At 41.3% G+C, this 23,986-nt stretch overlaps 3 long non-coding RNA genes across 3 annotated transcripts in view; 1 reads left to right on the top strand and 2 right to left on the bottom strand.

Moving 5' to 3' along the window:
• Nucleotides 1-238: 238 nt before the first annotated feature.
• The window catches only part of LOC132673357 (uncharacterized), a 41,549-nt gene continuing 17,801 nt past the window's right edge, over nt 239-23,986 (top strand). Inside the window, exons 1-2 of the long non-coding RNA XR_013557336.2 lie at nt 239-329; nt 625-784. This is a non-coding gene — a long non-coding RNA (uncharacterized LOC132673357). The remainder of the gene's footprint in view (nt 330-624; nt 785-23,986) is intronic.
• Nucleotides 16,725-20,248, bottom strand: LOC144617171 (uncharacterized). The gene is made up of 3 exons (XR_013557337.2): nt 19,703-20,248; nt 19,031-19,112; nt 16,725-17,539 (listed from the first exon to the last, which is right to left on the bottom strand). It is a non-coding gene; the product is annotated as an uncharacterized LOC144617171 (long non-coding RNA).
• On the bottom strand, nt 20,900-23,276 carry LOC132673356 (uncharacterized). Its single transcript, XR_009608013.2, has 3 exons — nt 23,099-23,276; nt 22,592-22,990; nt 20,900-21,392 (listed from the first exon to the last, which is right to left on the bottom strand). It is a non-coding gene; the product is annotated as an uncharacterized LOC132673356 (long non-coding RNA).

The following is a 23,986-nucleotide window of genomic DNA, read 5'->3' as shown; positions in this document are numbered from 1 at the left end:
CATTTTTCACTCACTAGAAAGAAGGAAAAGATTTCTTAGTTTCCCAGGCCCTGTCACCAAGACCCTTCCCAACGTGGAGAACAGGCTTAGTTGCCCAGAACACCTTCTATCCCTCAGCTGAGCGACCAGGGCCTCAACATTGCAGGAATTCCCATGGTGGCCAGCAGAGAGTGCTTGAGCACCACAAACTAGGAGGGGCGGGTTCCTCTGGGTGTGCGGTGATGGCCAGCAGAGGGCACCTCAGAGCAGGAAGGGCTTCTGTCGCCCCCAGAGGACTCAGGGCCTCTGCCGCTGCCTCAGGACAGAGACCAGAGCTGCGTTTCCAGCAGGTTCTGAAACCCGCCCCAGGGGAGACCTTGGGAGCCTTGCAGCAACTTGGTGTCTCCTGAGTCGCCAGAGAGAAGCTGCCTTGTTGCACTGAGTGTTGAGGAGGGGGCGCTGGGTGGCTTCCCTGGGTGCGCTGGTCAGTCAGCAGCACAGGCCCTTGCATTTTCTGGGCTGTTCCCGTGTTTCATTCCTCACTTTCCCAGACAGTATTTGAGCAAGACGTATTTTACTAAAGGACCCGTGGATTGAGGGGTCTCATGACATCACATCATAGATGCCGTGGATGGTTTGTTCCAGATTCAGGCTTGTTTCCAGGGAGAAATCTTGACAGAAATTCAGAAGAACAGAGCTGCATTCAGTTAGGACGTGAAGACATGAAATGCCCGTTTGTCTCAGGACCTTCTAGAAGAATGAACTGGTAGCCACTTTCCGAGTCCTGCTGGAACCAGAGACCGAGGTAAGGGCACAAAATCATACATGCTTTTAAAAAATTTCATGTTTTTTTCTCCAACCTAGTGAAGTGATTGGAAACTACAGAAAACCTGGTAGGTAGGTGTCATTCACCTTATGTTATTTTTTAATTTAAATTCCGGTTAGTAAAGATAGAGTGTAATATTAGTTTCAGGTGTACAACATAGAGCAACACTTTCACACATCACCCATACTTACCCCAAGTGCATGTCTTAATCCCCATCACCTGTTTCACCCATCCCCCACCCCACTGTGGAAACCCTCAGTTTGTTTCCTAGTTCAGAGTCTGTTTGGGGCGCCTGGGTGGCTCAGTCGGTTAAGCGTCGGACTTCAGCTCAGGTCACGATCTCGCGGTCCGTGAGTTCGAGCCCCGCGTCGGGCTCTGGGCTGATGGCCCAGAGCCTGGAGCCTGCTTCAGATTCTGTGTCTCCCTCTCTCTCTGCCCCTCCCCCGTTCATGCTCTGTCTCTCTCTGTCTCAAAAATAAATAAACTTAAAAAAAAAAAAAGCTGCTGAGGATTCAACTCAGTTTAAAAAAAAAAAAGTCTGTTTGTCACTGTCTCCTTTCCCTCCCCCGCCCCCTTGTTTTGTTTCATTTCCATGTGTTAGTGAAATCATCTGGTATTTGTCTTTCTCTGACAGGCTTATTTCACCCAGCATAACATTCTCTCGCTCCATCCACCTCATGGCAAATGACAAGATTTCATGTTTTTATGGCCAGATAATATTCCATTCCATATACTACATCTCAGTTTATTCATCAGTTGATGGAAACTTAGGCAGTTTCCGTAACTTGGCTGTTGTAGAAAATGCTGTAAACATCAGGGTGCATGTATCCCTTTGAAGTATTATTTTTGTATTCTCTGTGTAAATACCTTGTAGTGAAATTGCTGGATCATAAGGTAGTTCTATTTTCAATTTTTTTAGGAATCTCCATGATGTTTTCCAGAGTGCCTGCACCAGTTTGCATTCCTACCAATAGTGCAGGAGGTTTCCTTTTTCCCCACATCCTTGGCAACACCTGCTGTTTCATCATCCATTGATTTGAGTCATTCTGACAGATGTGATGAGTTATCTTATTGTACTTTTGAATTGTATTTCCCTGAAGATCAGTATTGCTGAGCATCTTTTCATGTGTCTCTTGGCTATCTGTATGTCTTCTTTGGGAAAATATCTATTCGTGTCCTCTGCCCATTTTTAATTTAATGTCTCATTTTTGGGGTGTGTATAACTATATATTTTGGACACTAACCCTTTATCAGATGTCATTTGCAAATATCATCATGCTGTAGGTTGTGTTTTAGTTTTGTTGATTATTTCTTTGGTGACAGAAGCTTTTTCTTTTTACGAAGTCCCGTTATTTTTGCTTGTGTTTCCCTTACCTCAGGAGATAGATCTACAAAGATGTTTGTACAGCCAATGTCAAATAAGATACTGCCTGTGTTATCCTCTGGGACTTTTATGGTTTCAGGTTTCCCACATAGGTCTTTATCCATGTTGGATTTATTTTTGTGTATGTTGTAAGAAAGTGGTCTGTTGTTGTTTTGTTTTGTTTTGCAGGTTGCTGTCTAGTTTTTCCAAAACCATATATTGAGGAGACTTTAAGTGTATTTATTTATTTTTGAGAGAGAGACAGAGCATGCAGAAGAGGGGCAGAGAGAAATGGAGAGAGAGAATCCCACGCAGGCTCTACATTGTCAGTGCAGAGGCCTACACGGGTTTCAAACTGATGAACCCTGAGATCATGACCTGAGCTGAATCCACGATTAGATGCTTCAGTGACTGAGACACCCATGTGCCCCAAGACTATCTTTTTTTCCATTGGATATTCTTTCCTGCTTTGTTGAGGATTAATTGACCATATAGGTATGAGTTCATTTCTGGGTTTCCATTCTATTCATCAGTGTGTCTGTGTGTTTTTTTCTTTTTCTTTTTTTTTGCCAGTACCATACTGTTCTGATCACTACAGCTTTATAATAATATAATGTAAAGTCTGGAATTGTGATGTCTCCAGCTTTGCTTTTCTTCTTCAAGTTTGTTTTGGCTGTTTGGGGTCTTTTGTCGTTCCATACAAATTTTGGGATTACTTGTTCTAGTTCTGTGACAAATGTTTTATTAGTGTGATAGGGATTTCATTACATGTGTAGATTGTTTTGAGGAGTGTAGACATTTTAACAGTATTTGTTCTTCCCATCCATGAACATGAAATGTATTTTCATTTGTGTCCTCTTCCATTTCTTTCATCAGTGTTTCATAGCCTTTAGAGTATAGGTCTTTCACCTCTTTGGTTAGGTTTCTTCCTGGTAGGTTGTGGTATTTGGTGCACCTGTCAATGGGATTGATTCCTTACTTTCTTTTAATTCATGATTCATCTATAGAAACACAATCAATTTCTGTACATTGATTTCTGTATATAGTGACTTGTCGAGTTCATGTATCACTTCTAGCGATTTTTATGGGAATCTTTCATGTTTTCTATAGAGAGAATCATGTCAGTTACTAATAGCGAGAGTTCTACTTCTTCCTTGCTGATTTGGATGCCTCTTATTTCTTTTTGTTGTCTGATTGTTGTGGCTAGGAATTCCAGTACTGTGTGGAGTAACAGTGGTGAGAGGGGTCATCCCTGCCTTGTTCCTGACCTTAGAGGAAAAGCTTTCAGTTTTTCCCCATTGAAGATGAGATTAGCTGTGGGTTTTTCATAGATGGCCTTTATTATGTGCAGGTATGTTGAGTCTCAATCTACTTTGCTGAGGGTTTTTATCATGAATGAATGTGACATTTTGTCAAATGCTTTTCCTGCATCTGTTGAAAGCATCATATTGTTCTTATCCTTTCTTCTATTACTGTGGTGCATCATGTTGATTGATCTGTGAATGTGGAACCACCCTTGCAGCCCAGGAATATATTCCACTTGATTATGGTAAATCATTCTATTAATGTATTGTTGACTTTAATTTGAATGTATTTTAATGAGAATTTCTACATACATAGTCATCGAGCTATTGGTCTGCAGTTTTATTTAAAAAAAATTTTTTTAATATATTTTTAAATGTTTATTCATTTACTTAGAGTACATAAAGGTGAGGGAGGGCAAAGGGATGGGAGAGAGAGAATCCTGAGCATGCTCCACACTGTCAGCACAGGGTCCAATGTGGGGCTTGGACCCAGGATAATGACCTAATCCGAAGCTAAGAGTTGGACAGTCAACTGACTGAGCCACCCAGGCGCCCCTGCAGTTTTCAGTTTTAGTGGAGTCTTTATCTGGTTTTGGCGTCAGGGTAATGATGGCCTGATAGCATGAATTTGTAAGTTTTCCTTCTTTTTTATTTTTCATAATAATTCGAGAAGAATAGATATTACCTCTTATTTAAATGTTTGGTAGAATTCATCAGTGAAGCCAGCTGGCCCTGAACTCTTCTTGTGTTGGGGAGATATTTTTTTATTACTGATTCAATTTCTTTCTGGTTTCAGATTTTATGTATCTTCGTTTCAGTTTTGGTTTTCATTTTTATTTGTTTCAGTGTATTTTCTCATTGATTTCCTGGTTGACCCATTCATTTAGTAGCATGTTGTTTAACCTCCCTTTATTTGTAGCCTTTCTTTCTTTTTTTTTCTTTCTTTCTTTCTTTCTTTTCTTTCTTTCTTTCTTTCTTTCTTTCTTTCTTTCTTTCTTTTTGTGGTTGACTTCCAGTTTCCTAGATTTGTGGTCAGAAAAGATGCCTGGTCTAATCTCTGTCTTTGGGTACCTGTTGAGGCCTGATTTGTGACCTAGAATGTGATTGATTCTGGAGAATGTCCCATGTGCACTTGAAAAGAATGTGCATTCTGTCATTTTAGTATGGAGTGTTCTGAATATATCTGTTAAACCTATCTGGTCCAGTGTGTCATTCAAAGCCATTGTTTTCTTATTGATTTTCTGTTCAGAGGTTCTTTCCATTGATGTGAGTGATGTGTTAAAGTCCTCTACTATCCTTACATTATTAGAAATGAGTTCCTTTATGTTGTTAATTGTTTTATATATTTGGTGATTGCCATGTTGGGTGCATAAAAATTTACAATCGTTGGATCTTCTTGTTTGGTTGTCCCCTTTATTATGAGATCATGTCCATCTTCATCTCTTATTACAGGTTTATTTCTTTTTTTTAATTTAAGTTTTAGTTGACATACAGTGCATTATTGGGTTCGGGAGCAGAATTCAGGGATTCGTGAGGTACATAACAACACCCAGTGCTCATCACAAGTGCCCTCCTTAATACCCATCCCCCACCCATCTCCCTCCATCAACCCTGTTTTTTCTCTATAATTAAGAGACTCATATGGTTTGTTACCACTCTTCTCTTTTCCTGCCCTCTTCCCATGTTTTCATCTATTTTGTTTCTTAAATTCCACATGAGTGAAATAATATATTTTTCTTTCTCTGATTGACATATTTCACTTAGCATAATACATTCTAGCTCTATCCACACCACTGCAATTGGCAAGATTTCATTCTTTTTGATGGCTCAGTAATCCATTTTATGTATGTATATACATATATATGTATGTATGTGTATACATACACACACACACACCCCACACTTTCTTTATACCTTCATCAGTTGATGGATATTTGGGCTTTCTCCATAGTTTGGCAATTGTTGATAATGCTGGTATAAATATTGGGTGCATGTAATTTCACTATTAGGTATTTACCCAAAGGGTACAAAAATACAGTCTTGGTTTTAAAGTTTATTTTGCCTGATATAAGTATTGCTCCTGGCTTTCTTTTGACATTATTGGCATGAGAAATGTTTCTTCATTCCCTCACTTTAAATCTGCAGATGACTTTAGGTCCAAATAAGGCTTTGTACACAGCATCTAGATGGGTCTTGCTTTGTTGGTTTGTTTGTTTTTCTTTTTTTTCTTTTGTCCATTCTGACACCCTACCCAATGTCTTTTGATTGGAGCATTTAGTCCATTTACATTCAGAGTAACTATTTATAGATACACACTTAATGCCATTTTATTAGTTGTTTTGCCATTGTTTCTTGATGTTTTTTCTGATCCTTTGTTGTCTGTATCACTTTTGGTCTTTCATTTCCACTCAAAGAGTCCGATTTAAATATTCTTTTCTTTTGACTGGTATTACACTTATTTATTTATTTTTAATATTTCTTTTTTTTTTTTTTTTAATTTAAGCTCAAGTTAGTTATCTTATAGTGGAATACAGTTTCCAGAGAAGAATTTAGTGATCCATCAAGTACAAAAAATACCCAGTACTCATCCCAAGTACCCCACCCCCCCGGCCAGTGCCCATCACCCATTTAACCCATTCCCCTATTCAGTAACCCTCCAGGAACCCCTGGAGTTTGTTCTCTGTATTTAAGAGTCTCTTATTGTTTGACTCCCTCTCTGTTTGTATCTTATTTTTGCTTTCCTTTCACTATGTTCATCAGTTTTATTTCTTAAATTCCACAGACAAGAGAAATCGTATGATGTGTGTCTTTCTCTGACATACTTTGCTTAGTTAGCATAATAGAATCCGGTTCCATCCACGTTGTTGCAAATAGCAAGAGTTCATTCTTTTTGATCGCCAAGTAATATTCCATTGTATAAATATACCTCATCTTCTTGATCCATTCATCAGTCAATGGTCATTTGGGCTCTTTGCATAACTTAGCTATTTTTGATAATGCTGCTTTAAACATTGGAGTGCATGTGCCACTTCGAGTCAGCATTTGTGTATCCTTTGGATAAATACCTGGTAGTGCAATTGCTGGGTCATTGTGTAGTTGTATTTTTAGTCTTTGTGATAAATCTCCATACTATTTTCCAGAGTGGCTACACCAGTTTGCATTCCCACCAGCATTGCAAAAGGGTTCCCTTTCTCTGCATCCTTGCCAACACCTGTTTTTTCCTGAGATGTTAATTTTAGCCATTCTGATAGGTGTGAGGGGATATCTCATTGTGGTTTTGATGATCTCATTGTGGCCAGTGATGACAAGTGAGGTTGAGCATTTTTTCATGTGTGACCAATCTGGATGTTATCTTTGTTAAAGTGTCTCTTCATGTCTTTTGCCCAATTCTTCACTGGATTATTTGGTTTTTAGGTGTTGAGTTTGACAAGTTCTTTATAGATTTTGGATACTAACCCTTTATCTGATATGTCACTTGCAAATATCTTATCCCATTCCATTCAGTTGCCTTTTAGTTTTGCTGATTGTGTCCTCTGCTGTGCAGAAGCTTTTTATCTTGAGGTCCCAATAGTTCATTTTTGTTTTTGTTTCCCTTGTTTCTGGAGACATGACAAGCAAGAAGTTGCTGCAGCCAGGATCAAAGAGGTAGGTTGCCTGTCTTCTCCTCTAGGATTTGATGGTTTCCTGTCTTACATTAGATCTTTCATCCTTTTTGAGAGTGTGTGTGTGTGTGTGTGTGTGTGTGTGTGTGTGTGTGTGTATGGTTTCAGAACATGGTCCACGTTCATTTTTCTCACTGTTCAGTTTTCCCAGTACCACTTGCTGAAGAGACTCTTTTTTTCCATTGGATATTCTTTCCTGCTTTGTCAAAGATTAGTTGGCCATATGTTTGAGGGTCTGCTTCTGGGTTCCCTATTCTGTTCCATTGATCCATGTGTCTGTTTTTGTGCCCATACCACACTGTCTTGATGATTGCAGCTTTGTAATACACCATGAAGTCCAGAATTGTGATGTCTCCAGCTTTGTTTTTCTTTTTCAACATTACTTTGGCTATTTGGGGTCTTTTCTGGTTCCATACAAATTTTAGGATTGTTTGTTCTAGCTCTGTGAAGATTGCTGGTATTATTTTCATAGGGATTGCATTGAATGTGTTGATTGCTTTGGGTAGCATTGACATTTCATCAATATTTGTTCTTCCAATCCATGAGCATGGGATGTTTTTCCATTTCTTTGGGTCTTCTTCACTTTCTTTCATAGATGTTCTGTTGTTTTAATTTTTTTAATGTTTATTTTTGAGAGAGAGAGAGAGAGAGAGAGCGCGTGCATGAGCAGGGGAGGGGCAGAGAGAGAGGGAGACACAGAACCTGAAACAGGCTCCAGGCTCTGAGCTGTCAGCACAAAGCCCGGTGCGGGGCTAGAACCCACAAACTGGGGGATCATGACCTGAGCCAAAGTTGGCGCTTAACTGACTGAGCCACCCAGGCGCCCCCTGTTTTTTTCAGTGTACTGTCTTTTACCTCTTTGGTTAGGTTTATCCCTAGGTATTTTATGGTTTTCAGTGCAACTGTAAATGAGATCAATTCCTTGATTTCTCTTTCTGCTGCCTCATTATTGGCATATAGAAATGCAATCAAATTCTGTATATTGATTTTATATCCTGAGGCTTTCCTGAATTCCTTTATGAGTCCTAGAAGTTTTTTGGTGGAGTCTTTTGGATTTTCCACGGAGAGTTCATGTCTGTGAGGAGGGAAAGTTTGACTCCTCCTTGCCAATTTGGACACCTTGTGTTTCTTTTTGTTGTCTGATTGCTGAGGCTAGGACTTCCAACAGTATGTTGAATAACAGTGGTGAGAGTGGACATCCCTGTCGTGTTCCTAACCTTAGGGGGAAAGCTCTCAGTTTTTCCCCATTGAAGATGATATTAGCTGTGGGACTTTCATATCTGGACATTATGATGTTGAGGCACAATCATTCTATCCCTCCTTTCATGAGGGTTTTTTTCATCAAGAAAGGATGCTGTATTTTGTCAAATGCTTTTTCTTCATCTATTGAGAGGATCATGTGGTTCTTATCCATTCTTTTATCAATGTGATGTATCACATCCGTTGATTTGCAGACATTGAATCAGTTGTGCATCCCAGGAATAAACCCCACCTCATTGTGGGGATTAATTCTTTTTATGTATTGTTGGATCCGGTTTGCTAATTTTTGTTGAGAATTTTTGCATCCAGTTTCATCAGGGAAATTGGTCTGTAGTTTTCCTTTTTAGTGGGGTCTTTGTCCAGTTTGGACTCAAGGCCATGCTGGCTTCATAGAATGAGTTTGGAAGTGTTCCTTCCATTTCTCTGGCCATGACCTTATCTTGTTCTTTCATTTGGGATGCATTCCTCTTGTCTTGGCATTTTGGCTGAGTATTTGCTTTCTCTGTGTTACAAAAGCTCATTATGTTACCTGCCTGTGAGATGAATGGCTTTATGAAGAGGAGGTCATCTAGTGTCCAGGGCCTGGTGGCAGCCAGTGTGGGAATTGCCTTGTTTCCAGCAGGTGGCTCTGTGTGTACACTGGGGGGCAGAGGAGGGAAATGGCACCACCCAGGCTCCTCTGTCCCAGCTCCTTCGTCCCCTCTTTGTGAACACTGCCTCTCAGGGATGCTCTCCAAGATGAGCATATAATCTCCCCACTGTGTGCACCAGCCATTGTACAGATCACTGTTTTCATGCCATGTGTCTGCAAGTAGTTTGCTGCCTTCTCTCCAGAAGTAGGCCAGTGCCCTCAGTGCTGTATCCCAGCCATGCCTGCTAACCTTTGAAACTCCACATTCTTGGGGTGCCTGGATGGCTTGGTTAAGTGTCTGACTCTTGATCCTGGCTCAGATCATGACCTCGTGGTCGTGGGGTTCTCTCTCTCCCTCTCTTCCTGCCCATCCCTTGCATGTGCTCTCTTTCTGTCTCTCTCAAAATAAATAAACTTAAAAAAAATTAGTGGTACAAAATACTTATTTAGGCAAGATTGCTTCCCTGAGGGGAATGGCAGGGGTCTATCAGTTAAATTTCCAACACTGACTAGGAAATTCTTTGTTGACTGGTTAAAGGTTACATTCCTGCAGGAATGAAACTAGGTTTGGTGACGTAGAACCTTAACATAAGTAACTCCATGATGGGCCTGTGATTTTTCTTAACATTCCAAACCCAAATTTTTACACATCCATTTTTTATTAGAAAGATAGCCCTAAATAATATTTTAGCCATCTACTGCCAGCCCGATTTTCATATCCTGTGAAACTGTGACCATTTCCTAATCACAGATGAAGATCAACTCTGTGGCTCCAAGATCTTTGTGGGTCTAAGTTACTTTGATCTATGTTACTAAGATCTTTGTGAGTCTAAGTTACTGATGGACTTTTGAAATCTTTGACACAGGGACCACAGCCAGGTTGCTGAGCCATCACTTAGGCACAGAAGCACCCTTTCCATGTCACTTCTCCCTGAAGCATTGCCTTTCCCTCTTGTACTTCTGGGTCTTACCCTTTGGCAAGTCACATATCCTCATGCAAACCTGTCAAAGTGGCCCAGAGAAAGCTGCTTGCCTGTGACTGCCACTTCATGGTCACATCTTTTCCTTCTGAAACCCCTTGAACTTCCTATCATTCTTCCAATCTTTGAATATCTCTTTGATTTGGAAATATTTGATTCTGTTGTATTCCTGATAAAAATATGCATGAAAATATTAAAGCAAGAATTCTTTAGAATAAGTGAGCCAGTCACAATGATTCATCTGGCCGTTTGTACATTTTTTTTTTTTTTTTGAAAATGTTCAGGCATGATGTGAAGTACATCCTGTAAAATCTGGGTATCATTCATTATCTAGGATAACCACCTTTACAGAAAGCCATTCAATGACATGCTCATTCAAGATCAGAAAAAACAATTTACATACCACATAATACAGTGGTATATACATATGTTATTACCTTAAAATATGTAAAGTAGATGTTTCTATGAATTGTATCTCATTGTGCATTCGGTTTTCCGTAACATGAATGCTATTACTTAAATTAAACAATAGTAAGAACAACAAGAATAGGTGAATGTCAATCACTAGCAACCAATACTAGAACTAGTTATATAATATTATGTGTTGAAAAAGTAAAACCATGATTACTAATAATCTTTTCATTCATGATGGGTTTCTAGTTACCAAAAAAATTGGGAAGATAGTACTGAGATCTCCACATACATCAGACTGTTTTCTGACTATTGATGTTATATGAGTTGGTACATTATCACAATCAATATCCCAAAGAGATACGGTATTATTAACTAAAGTTTATATGTTTACTCAGATTTCTTCGGTTTTAACCTCTTCTGTTCTAGACTCATCCCAGCTGGCACATTACATTCAATCATCCTGTCTCCTTAGGCTCCACCTGGTTATGACTATTTTTAGATTTGCCATATTTTTCATAATCTGCAAAGTTTTGAGGGTACATTTGTAGAATGTATTTTGTAGAATGATCCTTGGTTGGGATATGTCTAACGTTTGTTCATATGCTTAGGCCAGAGTTAATGTGTTTTGGAGCAGAAGATCCAGAGGCATCATGCCATCCATAATTATCACTTCACATAAAGGATGTTTACTCTGAAGACTGGGGTCTTTTGTGGTTCCACTACAAATTTTAGGGCTGTTCTAGTTCTGTGAAAAATGCTGTTGGTATTTTGATGGAGATTGCATTAATTGTGTCAATTGCTTTGGGAAGTATAGACATTTTCACAATATTTCTACTTCCGATCCATGAGCATGGAATGTCCTTCCATTTCTTAGTGTCATCTTGAATTTCTTTCATCACTGTTTTATAGTTTTCAGAGTATAGGTCACTCACCACTTTGTTCAGATTTATTCATAGATATCTTATTTGGTGTGCAACTGTAAATGGGACGGTTTTCTTAATTTCTTTCTACTGCTTCATTATTGTTGTCTAGAAATGCTACAGATTTCTGTATGATTTTGTATCCTGTGACATTTTTGAATCATTTATCAGTTCTAGCAGTTATTGGGTGGACTCTTTAGGGTTTTCTATATATACTGTCATGTAATCTGCAAAGTAGGAAAGTTTCACTTCTTCCAGATTTGGATTTGTTATGTTTTGTCTGATTGCTCTGGCTTGGACTTTCAGTACTATGTTTATTAAAAGTGGTGAGAGTAAATATCCTTGTCTTCTTCCTGACCTTAGAGGAAAAGTTCTCAGGTTTTCCCCACTAAGGATTATGCTAACTGCAGGGTTTTCACAGATAACCTTCATTATATTGATGTTTGTTCCCTATAAACCTACTTTAGGGGGTTATAATTATGAATGGATGTTGTTCTTTGTCAAATGCTTTTTTCTGCATGTATTGATATGACTGTGTTTTTTTTTTTTTTGAAACATTCATTTTTGAAACACAGAGACAGAAGGTGAGTGGGATAGGGGCAGAGAGAGAGGGAGACACAGAATTTGAAGCAGGCTCCAGGCTCTGAGCTGTCAGCAGAGAGCCCAATGAAGGGCTTGAGTCATGAACCATATGGTCATGACTTGAGCCAAGGTTGGATGCTTGAAGGAATGAGCCACCCAGGAGCCCCAATCATATGGTTCTTACCCCTTTTCCCAGTGATGTAATGCATCACAGTGATTGATTTGTGAATATGTAACCACCTTGCAGCTTTGGAACAAATCCACTTAATTGTGGTGAATGATTTTTTAAGGTATTTTTGAATTTGGTTGGTAGTATTTGATTGAGAATTTTTTGCATCCATGTTCATCAGGGATATTGGCCTGGGGTTCTCTTTTTTAGTGGACTCTTTATCTGGTTTTGGTATCAGGGTAATGCTGGCCTCGTAGAATGAATTTGGAAGTTTTCCATCATTTTTCATATTTTGGAATAGCTTAAGAATATGAGGTCTTAACCCTGTTTTAACTGTTTGGTGGAATTCACTTGTGAAGTCATCTGGTCCTAGACTTTTGATTGTTGAGAGTTTTTTGATTACTGACTCAATTTGTTTGCTGGCTATTGTTCTGTTCATGTTTTCTTTCTGTTTCAGTTTATGTAACTTATATGTTTCTAGGAATTTATCTGTTTCTTGTAAATCGTCCAAATTTTTGACTTACAAGTTTTCATAATACTATCTTATGATTCTTTGTATTTCTGAGGTGTTGGTTGTGATTTCTCCTAATTTGTGATTTTGAGTCCTTTCTCTTTTTTTTCTATCTGATACAAGCATTGCTACCCTGGCTTTCTTTTGACATTCATTTACGTGATGTTTCTCAACATCCTCTGATTTTCATTCTGTAGGTGGCTTGAGGTCTAAAATGGGTCACTTGTAGACAGCATATAAATCTGTTTTGTTTTTTCATCCATTTTTACACCCTATGTCTTTTTATTGGAGCATTCATTCCATTTACCTTCAAAGTAATTATTGATTTGTATGTATGTATTGCCATTTTATTACCTGTTTTGTTGTGGTGTCTAATGATTTTCTCAATCCTTTCTTGTCTTTCTCTCATGTTTTGCTGATTTACTTTAGTGATATATTTTGATTTCTTTCTCCTTATTCTTTGCATATTTATAAGTGGTTTTTGATATATTGTGACCATTAGGTTTTTACAGAATTTCTTTCCTTTTAGCCATTTGTATTAAGTTGATGGTCATTTACCTTTGAACCCATTATTTTCTCCTCCCTATGTTTTGGTACATGTTATTATATTTTATATCCATTTTTGTGAGTTCCTCAATTGATTTTTTTACAGAAATATTCATTTCTACTGGATTTGTGTTTTCTACCTCTCTATTGTCACTTTTGGTCTCTCCTTTCCACTCAAAGAGTCCCTCTTAGTATTTCTTGCTGGACTGATTTAGTGGTGCAAACTCCTTTAGTTTTTGTTTGGGAAGCTCTATGTCTCCCTTCTATTCTGAATGACAGCCTTACTGGATAGAGTATTCTTGGCTGCTGATTTTTCCATTCAGCACTTTGAATATGTCATGTCACTTCCTTCTGGCTTGCCAAGATTCTGTTGACAAATCTGTAGCTGTCCTTTGGTGACTGGGGGCTATGTACCAGGGCAACCAGGGGCTCAAGGCTGTGCACAGAGTATGTCAGTGGCTGGGGACACGTGGCTGGGTGAGACAGATGAGGGTAGCTGGGGGTGCACAGCTGGGTGCGGTGCAGATGGGCACAGTGTGCAGTGGCAGCTTTGCCTGCAGCTGGCCAGACAGGGTGTCCATGCAGTTTTAACAAAGTTTGCCCTGAGGCCAGCAGGCTTGGAGTGGGTGAGTCCCCCAGAGAACTCTTGGGACTGGCACACAGCTAGCATGTTAGGTAGCAAGTGTCTTTGCAGGTCCACTCCCTGGTAGGTGCCTCCGTGCTTAATCTCGGGGTGGGGGAGAAAAATGGTGACTGTGAGCTCCCTCATTGTTGGAAAAGTCTCCCAACCATCCAGAAGTCAGCATGAACAGATCTGTCTCCTGTTGCCTTGGCATTGTGTAAAATGCCATGTTTACATTGCCTCTCTACACAGGCAGGGACCTGATTATCTCTCATCCTCCTGGATCACCCAGTACTGGGCCAACTGACCTCCAAAGCTCCAGGATCCAAATTCAAGGGAATTCAGCCCCTCTGGTTTTAAAGCCAAATGTTCTGGGGATTAGTCTTCCCTGTGTGAGCTCCCTGGTGTGAGGGCTCACTTTCTCTGCCCTTTCTGCAGGCAACCGCCCTCCACCTTTCTGACCTTCCTCACCTTTCAGATACAGCTTCTATTTAGTTGTGGAGTTTGTTCTGCCACTCTTTGGATCGCTCTGTGGTTTACGGACTTGGATGTGGATGTTATATAGTTGAAAACATGGGACAGGATGAGCTCAGGGTCCTCCTGACTCTGCTATTATTAATTTTTTAAATGTCTTCATCTTTTGGATTGTTGAGATATGGTCAGACTCCTATCACCCATGCACTTCAGGAGTAGAAAGGAACTTTCCAACATTTTCTTCAGTATTTTATGTTTGAAACTCTCTTTAATGAGGTGCAATTTACATATAACAAATAGCCTCAAGTTAAAGGGTATAATTTGATGAGACTTGATCTCATGGGTATAGCACCATGAAGTCACATGGTTTCTCTCTAAACCTTACACCACAATCCCTTTGTGTCTAGTACTAATGTTGCTTTTGAAGTAAGGACTACATTTTTTTTTTACACGTTTTCGGATATTTCCCAGGTGTCTGAATGCCTGCACTGGGGTACTTCCTTTTCTGATAGACTGTATTCCCATAAGTATTGCAGTGGGTCTACCTTTGGACTTTATCCATGTTGTATCTTTCAGTCTGTTCACTTAATTTTGTTGCAGTACTTTAATGTTGAGGGATTCATAATTGGATTGATTTTCACTAAATGGTATGAGCTGCAGTTCCAATTATGACAGAAAGCACAGACTTCCTGTGTTAAGTATTCAAGAGCAAGGTAGATATCCTGGGCACTTGAGCTGAGAATGTCACTCTGGCTTTTTGCCAGCCCTCTTCCCTACCCTTAGAGACAAGAATCTCCTTTTGTTCACACAGAAATGTAGGTGAAGTCAGCAGAAAGGTCCCTTCTCTTCTCTTCCCTTTGTCTCTCAAACTCCCTGTCGCTACCTTCTGCCTGTCCCTTTCTCTGACTCAATCCCCCAGGTCCACTGCTCCACTCCAGCCATGATCAAGGTGTCTGCTAGCTGCTGGCCTCTGCTCTGGCCATCCCTCAGTGAGGAAACTGAAGGAGGATTCTGTAGTTCACAGGTCTGATCAAGAAATCTCTGCTCCTCAGAGACCTCCTACACATGGTGCTGTCTGTGGAGACCTGGCATCCTGGGCGAGGGTCTGACTCCATGTGTGGCCTCCTCACTCCTCTCCCGCAGTCACTGCTGGTCCCTCATCCTTCCCCACCATTAGAACTCAGCCATTTCCTAGGGACAGATACCTGTCTATCTGACCCAAGGTGCCAGGGAGTTAGTGAATATTTCTAAAACAAGCACCCCATAAATCTAGATATAGGAAGTTACCATCACCCCGGAAAACTCCCTCGGGCTTCTCTCTTCCATCACCACCATTTCTGCCAGTTTGTTACCTGTGTGTACAGGAACCCCACTGTGTACACTCAATGGGGAGTGAGGGTAGATGGTCCTAGAAGCAGACACTGACACGGAGACAGAACGATGAAAGGTGTATTAGGGGAGAGTAGGAAAGACAAAGTGGAGGGGACAGGATGGCCAGGGAAAGCATTCTGGCAGATCCGACACCTTCTTAAAAAATATATATATATAATCACCATAGTCTGTCACCATGCACAGTCCTCTTCAAATTTCAAAATAGTTGTCCTATAATGCAAAGAGATTTTGGTTTATTTCCCTCTGATCTTATGTTTTCCTACATGCATTCTGTCTTCTGTAGTTTATCTGTGGCTGTGGCCACAGATGAACACTTTAGTGTGTGGCTGCATCTGTGAGTCTATATGTAATGGAAAATTATTGTCTTCAGATCTAGATCTCTGAAGGTACACATTCTCATAATTATCTTTTCTTTCTTTGTCTGGTAGGGCCCGAATTTTAATAGAAAAATGAGGGACCCTGTCTTACTGTTTAAAACAGTGACTCCCAATCCCTGGGCTGAGTTGTTAACAGTCTTAGTTTAATGAATTCCTGTGACCATCTTTTTTGGATGATCATTGTGTGGAGATATCTTAATTGAAACTGTGAGAAGGGTGAGTGGACACTTCCCAGAGATTTTGCAGATGCTTTATGTATTTAATGTCTTCTTCTTATAATGTTCTTGGAAACAAATATTACCCCTGTTTTCACCGATAACACAGCTGAGGCTCCGTGTAGGTCCCACTGAGAACTGGTATTAGGGCTGAGACAGCAGGAACACAGGCAAAGCCTCAGGATATTGTGAGAGAAGTTTGAGGAGATGCAAAGCGGTAGTCAGGGTGATGACAGGGGTCCAGTGGGGGCGGCTTCTGGCCAACCCTAGATTGTAGGTTGACCCACTAAGTGGGTCTGAGTCTGACTTAGGCTGAAGGCCAATGTAGGCACTCAGCTGATCTAGATCCTGTCTCCACTTTTAGTCTCACTGAGGGATATGAACTTGGGCATGCAAGCATTTCCATAAGACCAAGTTAAATTCCCCCTATATCCAGGGCATTTTCCCCCCCACAAATTTCCAGAACCTTCAAGAAAACCCAGGGAGACAATAATCCTTTTAGATGATTACCTACGTGCACTTTGGCAACACACTGACATTTTGGAGATGAACACTGCATTGTGCACTGAGAGTGATCCCACATAGCAGCTCTATGTGGACTTCACACTCCCTGCTCAGGCTGTGGCCAGGAATGATCTCCAACTGCATCTCACTGATCCCAACACCCTCCCCTCTGCACCTCCTCAAACTCTGTGTACCGTCCTCAACTTCCCTTCTATGCCTGTGTGGTTCAAGTTTCCCCCGTTTCTGCACCGGATCCTTCACTGGTGTTTCCATTATGGTGATCACAAGGTCTGTGTCATTTAATGCATGTCCCTCTTTCACACAGGACACCTGATGCTCTAAAAGTTAGGGGTGAGCCTCATTCTTCACAGAACCCAAAACATTGTGTCTCCAAAATACACAACAGTACTGCTGATATGTCTGCTTTTGTGTAAAAAAAAATCCTCTTTCATTTTGACAAGAGAAACCTATATCTCACTGTATTACAGGGAAATGACACTGCCCACTGTATGTATGTCCTGAGAAACTTGAGATATGCTACCGTGTCCTCAGGCAGGTTGCAGTTGGAGTGCCAAAACTCACAATCATCTCGACATCATTCCCACAAAGTCAATCATGAAGAAGATGAATACGCTTTATCAGTCACTCATCCCGTTCAGGTCGTCTTACCAAACTGAGTATGTGGAGGAGCTGGTGGAGGAGGGGGAAGTGGCCCATAGCCCATGACTGGTTATGAAGGGTGATCCATGGGGTACAGCCTGCAAGGCGAACCTAGGAAAGGGCCAGGCCCTCTTGCATACATAATGGCCTGTGGAACAGAAACAAAAGCTGTGTTCATAGGACAGAACCAAGCACCGACACTGGCAAAAAGCGAAAACCTAAAGAAGTAGTGCTCATATCCTACTAGGTTTCCTACCACCGGGTTCCAAGCAGGCAACATAGACATCAAAAGAACTCTACCCATACTTTGGGTTCCACTTACAGCTTTGGGTGGGGAATGGATGTTACTGGGATAAACTAGCATCTCCACGTGTCTGGAAATGTAGAAACAGCAAGGGCTCTTTTCCTAGAAGATTTATAGACTGAATACCAAATTAGCAAAGTAGCATATTTCAGATAGGAAGGTATCTATGTCCAGAATCAACCTCCATCCTTCATCCCCCTCCACCACAGAGGCTGCTTATGTGTATGTGAAGAACTATAGAATGAGAAGGAATGACAATGCCAGTGTCCACACATGGAATCATAGCCCTCGTGGCTCAAAGCTCTGCCTCTAAGCCCCTGCCTGTGCCCAATCTACTTCTCTCCCGACAATGGGGAGATGGGGATCCTGAGGTCCTGCAGAGGACCTGGAAAAGCATGCTCTTAGAAAAACAGGTAACCTATACATGTTAGTTGGGTTCAGCTAATTTATTTTAATTCAGAGGTACTTCTCAGTTTAAGTACAGTACAATTTGCAAGGTAATTGTGTCCTCTGGAAAAATGAGCTGAAATTCTAACAGACAAAATTAACACAAATGCACTTTGATTTCTGGTGTAAGTTTCCATGTTTTAGCTGTACCTGTGACACAGGACGCAAGAGAACGTGCTCATGTGAACACAAGTGAAGGACACGGTGGGGACTTGCCACACAGGTAATCTTGGATTTTTTTCTCTTCACAACTTAAATTTCAGTGCATGTTTTCTATGACAAATATGTCACCTCTTCTAGTTCAGAGTATTTACACCCAGGGCACATCTAAAGGGATTCCGGACAGCAAGTTTACCAAAATGCTGATGGGTATGAAATTTACTTTGTCTAAGACCATTCTAAATGACACATACAAAAATAGAAGTTGGAGTGAAGGCATTTTGCATTTTCAAATTGTAAGGATACCCACAGATTTTTCTGAACACATTAAAACCCTTGATAGAAAGAAATAGGAGAGGAAGAAACAGCAAGAGCAACGATTACACACTGAGGAGATCCAGGAAGAATGAGGCAAGGTAGGAGACTTCCAAGTGGAGTGTGGTGTCATCCTCCTTGATTTACTCCAGGAACACATTGGAAAAGCCCTATGGTCCTCACCCTTAAGCACGCTTAGCTTCTAAAGTTACCACAAAGAGATGCCAGGTGGAAAACAGGGAAGCCCGTAGACTCGGGGGTAAAGGTTTTGCATTTGGAAAAAAAAAAAAAAAAACAAGAACAGCAGGCATACCATAAGACACACAAACCAGAGATGATGGCAGGAGAGTGTGCTGTACAGAAAGATGCGGCTGTCCATAAAGACTTAGAACTGAAAATGGCCACAGCATTTACCTTGTGCTTCTTGGCAGTTTTGGCAGAGCCAGGTTGATGTCACTCTTGGGAGTGACACCTGCTTCTGGATCTGCAAAGAGCCCTAGAAGGGATGGAGGTTTATTCTGATTTGAGTAGACTGTTTGGAGATCAAAAACAAAAACACCCTCCCCTCATTCTTCCAACAACTATTTGCCCCACTCAGATCCCAAATCACGTGCAGAGGGTATCCCACATGCCCCAGGTGATCCCCGAGAAGAACTTGAAGAACCATCCCTTATAACTTGATGAAGACTCCTAAAAGCCCTGATTCAGATCTATTTATCGCTCATCTAACAACTATGGATGGCTGGGGCCCGACTAGATGGACATACATTAGGCTGTGCCTCATGCCTCACAGATCCCAGCATGTGGAATATGTACAGGGCATTTCTGCTGAAGCGCGATGTCTGCTTTTCTGCACACAGCCCCATTCCTTTTCCACAAGAGACACCTGTACCAACACATGGTGGGGGAAATGACAAAGATGAGATCATGAGAAACTTGAGGAATGTGGTAATGGCAGCAGACACATTCCCCTTGCATCACAATGGTCTGTGGTACTGCCTCTGCACCTTGGCCAAAGACCTAACAGCAACAAAAATAAGATGAGTGTGTTTTACAAGTCAACTTCTAGTGCTCACATCATCTTACCAAGTGTTGCAGGTGGAGGGGTTCGGGGTGGCCCCAGGGCCACCAAGATTCAGGAGGTGGATGTGTCTAATAGTCCATGGGGGCGGGGCGCCTCTAGGGTAGGGCATGCAGAATCGTCCATTAATGGAGGAGGTCCCCAGAATCCAGACTGCCCTGCAGAACAGAAGTGACAGCTACATTCATATGCCAGACAAGAGAACCAATACCAAAAGCAGCTGTAACTCAGAGAAGAACATGTCAGCACCTGCCACCTTCTCTGCCACCAGGATCCAAGAGAGTAGCATCAGTACCTGAAAACTCTGTCCCTGCCACTGGATACCACCTACAGCTTGGGGTAGTAGATGTCAGAGGTTAAACTACTGTCATCACACATCACTGCCCATGTCTGCAGAAGTAAAATGACAAGGGTACTGTCCTACAGGGTTAACAGAAGTAATTACAGACTAATGAAGTAGCATTCCCCAGACAGGCAGACATCGATGTCCAGGTTCACCCTGCATCTCTCCTCTACACCGACTCCAGATGTTCTGTTTTTGGTATGTTAAGAACACACACACAAAAAATGGGAATAAACAGCTCATATTCTGCTCATGGAATCACAGTTACTCCTGGCGAAAAGTTCTGCAGCCGGACCCTCACTTTGCCTCCTCTGCTCCTCTCCCTTACAAAGGAGTCTTCCCTCTTGAAGTGTTGTCAAAGGCCTCTGAGACCTCTGGAGAGTGGAGGATGCCTGGAATCTTGCAGGGGAATGAGAGTCTTCTGTGAAGAACAAGTTACTTGTAAAAGCCTACAAAGCTCAGATGTGTTCATCTTAATTCATAGGGAATTCTGACTTTAAGCATATTACAGGACACAGTAATTATGTCCAACAGAAAAAAGAGGTAGAAATTCACATAACAGATTTAATGCAAGTGTTTTGGTATAAAACTCCTGGTATGTGTCATGAGACTGTATCAGCTCTAACAGTGACTGGGGACACAACCAGAAACTGCTCATGTAAACCTAACTGAAGGACATGGTATTCAAACTATTTATACCTCAGGTATAGCTGGAAGGATTCCAGACAACTCATTTACCAACAAAGACGGGAAGGTGATGAGTGATGACATTGACTTTATCAAAGACCACTCTAAATAGCACAGGGCACAACATATAAAGTTGGAGTCATGATGTCTTTTTGCACTTTTGAATTTTAAACAATATTGCAGACTTTCTAACAGGTTAATCTCCTAGCCAGAATCAAGAAAGGAAGACAGAGCAGCCACACTGTTCCCACAGAGGTGAGGTTGGAAGGGGTCACCCAGGCCAGGAGACTTATGTTTGGAGTGTGGGGTCATCCTCCTCTCGTTATTTCCTGAAACACATGGAAAGACCTTAAGGTACTCAGTCTCTAAGCACTTTTGGCTTCTAAACTTACCACAGAAAGCTGACACAGTAAAAACTGACAAGCCTGTGGGCTCCTGGGTTATGAGTGTGCGTTTGGAAAACAAAGAATTAAACAGACATACCACACAACATGCAAAATGAGACAAGACCAGGAGAGTGTGCTGTACAGAAAGAGGAGGTTTTCCCGAAAGACTTATAACTGAGAATGGCCCCAGCATTTACCTTGTCATTGTCTGCATTCTTGGTACAGTCAGAGCTGCTGTAACTCACAGAGGTTTCGGAGTTTCTGGATCTACTAAAGACCCTAGAAGGGACAGAGGTTTATTCTGCTTTTAGAGGACTGTGCGGAATGAAAACAATCCCTCTTCTGATTGCTCAAGTATCTTAAACTTTTCCCTACACTCAGGTCCCTGACCAGAGGCAGAGGGTATCCCACATGCCTCAGGTGACCCCCAAGGATAAGGGGGAGAACCATCCCCTCACCTTGATAAAGACCTCATGGTGCCCTAGTTCATGTTGTTTCATAATTAAATAACTGTGGACAGGTCAGGCTCAGCTAGCAATTTAGAATTCATCAATAAAACAGAGGTTTCTCAGTATACATCATGGGAAATCACCATTTCATTACAGATTAAGAATAAATATGAGGACGCTTGGGTGGCTCAATGCTAACACTTGGGTTAAGCATCTGACTCTTGATTTTGGCTCAGGTCATGATCTCACAGCTTGTGAATTCGAGCCCAGCATTGGGTCCTCAATGACAGTGTGGAGCCTGATGGGGATTCTGTCTCTGCCTCTCACTCTATGCCTCCTAGACATACTCTGTCTCTCTCAAAATAAATAAACTTTAAAAAAATAATAAAATTGAGAATACTGGTTTGGTGTATATCCTCGATGAATCCTCAAGAAGGGTGCGTTTCTTCAGACTTAAGGTGAATTGTTCAATCTTTCAGCTTATCTATAAGCTGCCTTCCACATGTGAGAAGTTATTATATAAGACTAATTTTACAGTATTGAGAAAATGAAAACTATGAGAATTTAGCAGTTAAACTGCAGAGTTGAACTGATAACATCAGAGGACTAAGCTATATGGAACTTGAATTTAGGCATGTAGGGCTACAGTTCACAAAACCAAACAAAAATAAAGAACATTAAAAATAGTAAATAAATGACCTTCTCCTCAAATAAACTAAAGTCTTCACATTGAGTCCAGGTGGGAAGAAGGATGAGGCCCATGTCCTGTCATCCTTTCCAGGCTCTTCAGGCAGGGGGATGCTAGAGGAGGTGGGAGGGTCACAGTCAGAGGAGGGGCATGTGTCCACCAGTCACAGGGACAAGTGCCCCACTGCCTGCGGCACCAGAGGAGAACACCCTCCTATCACCCCTTCAGACCACCTGCTGTCCTTAGTGCCCGTGATTCTTTCCAGACCACACGATCATCACCCACAGGAACAGGCTGCACAGCAGAAATTAGGCCACTGCATGTCACAACGTGCTTCTTACCTCTCCTTGGTGGGTTCTGCATCTCTGGTCTTCCAGGCATTGGTTTCTGCCTCATGTATCCCTCAGGCAGCCTCTTTCCTTCCATCCAATCCAGTCTTGGATACAGAAAAAGAATGGACTTCTGTAAGAGTTGCAATACCACGTCCTCTACTAGACAACAAACAGTGCAGGTGTCATCCCTCGAAACATCCATAAAAATGCCAGTCAAATGGCCACACCCGTATTTCAAGTAGGCGACCTCCCTGCTCTGCTCTGCCATCTCCCTGTCCCAGATCTGAGTCTTGATCTGGGGGAGAAAAAACACATCCACCTTCAGTCTTGCCAGATGGTGCACCAAAGAAAGAGGAGGAAACAAGAAAGCACCAAGTTGTGCTGAGCATTCTTCTCATGAACTGCAATCTGAAAAAGCCAATAATGAAAAGCCCATGTTTAGGGATTCCAAGGGCCACTACACTCACCTGCATGAGGTGCTTAGGGTTCAGTATGTCAGGCAGGAACTCAGATTACCTGGTGTCTGAAGGTGAGCTCTGCCTGCTGTAGCTGTTCTTGTGTTTGTTCAGTTTGTTGCCTGTGAGTCACAATTGCTTTTGTCAGATAAGGCCCAATATTGGGTATGATTTTAAATAATCTGCCCACATTCCCATCAACCTCGTATCTGTCCCCGATACAATTTATTCTTACATGATTATAAATGTACTGTAGGATCAAAGCTATTACATCCTTTCCTTATTATTCCATGCTTGTAGGGTTCAGAGTTCATAGAATTCCTTCCCATTTTCAATCTTGACCTAATTCATCATGTGACAAGTGTCTTTCATCATAAAGCTCTATTCTCCTTTAACTTATATCCTCACCATGTTTCCCAGGGTTGCAAAAACAAGGGCCATGAAATGGCACTACCATGTTGATGGGTATGATTCATCATATGACACACTGCTCTCCTATAGATTAGGACAATTGACACCACCCCCAAGGAATGTTGGCATGGACGAAGTTTCCACACAGTCTGGCCATTGCTTGAGATCCGCAAATGTTTAGAAACTTAATTGTTTTGTTCTAAAACTTACCTTTTTTTTATCTGTTAATACTCTATGCACGTGTCCTCTGAATTTTTGCTTATATTACTATGTTGAGTCTAAACACTGTAAAAAGGTTAAAAACAAAAAAATGAACAGAGGTTTCATGAGCTGCTGGTAATCAGTAGCTGAACTCACTTGTACTTGTTTATTTCTTCTGTAGCTATTTTCTTTTTTTTAATGTTTGTTTATTTTTAAGACAGAGAGAGTGAGCGCGTCCATGAGCGGGGGAGGGACAGAGAGAGAGGTAACAGAATCAAAAGCAGGCTCCAGGCTCTGAGCTGTCAGCACAGAGCCTGACACAGGGCTCGAACTCATG

The sequence above is a fragment of the Panthera onca genome, chromosome C1 (assembly GCF_046562875.1).
Source record: "Panthera onca isolate mPanOnc1 chromosome C1, mPanOnc1 haplotype 2, whole genome shotgun sequence".
NCBI classification, from domain to species: Eukaryota; Metazoa; Chordata; class Mammalia; order Carnivora; family Felidae; genus Panthera; species Panthera onca.
Note: the sequence above shows the minus strand (reverse complement) of the source record. Positions and strands in the feature narration are given on the sequence as shown.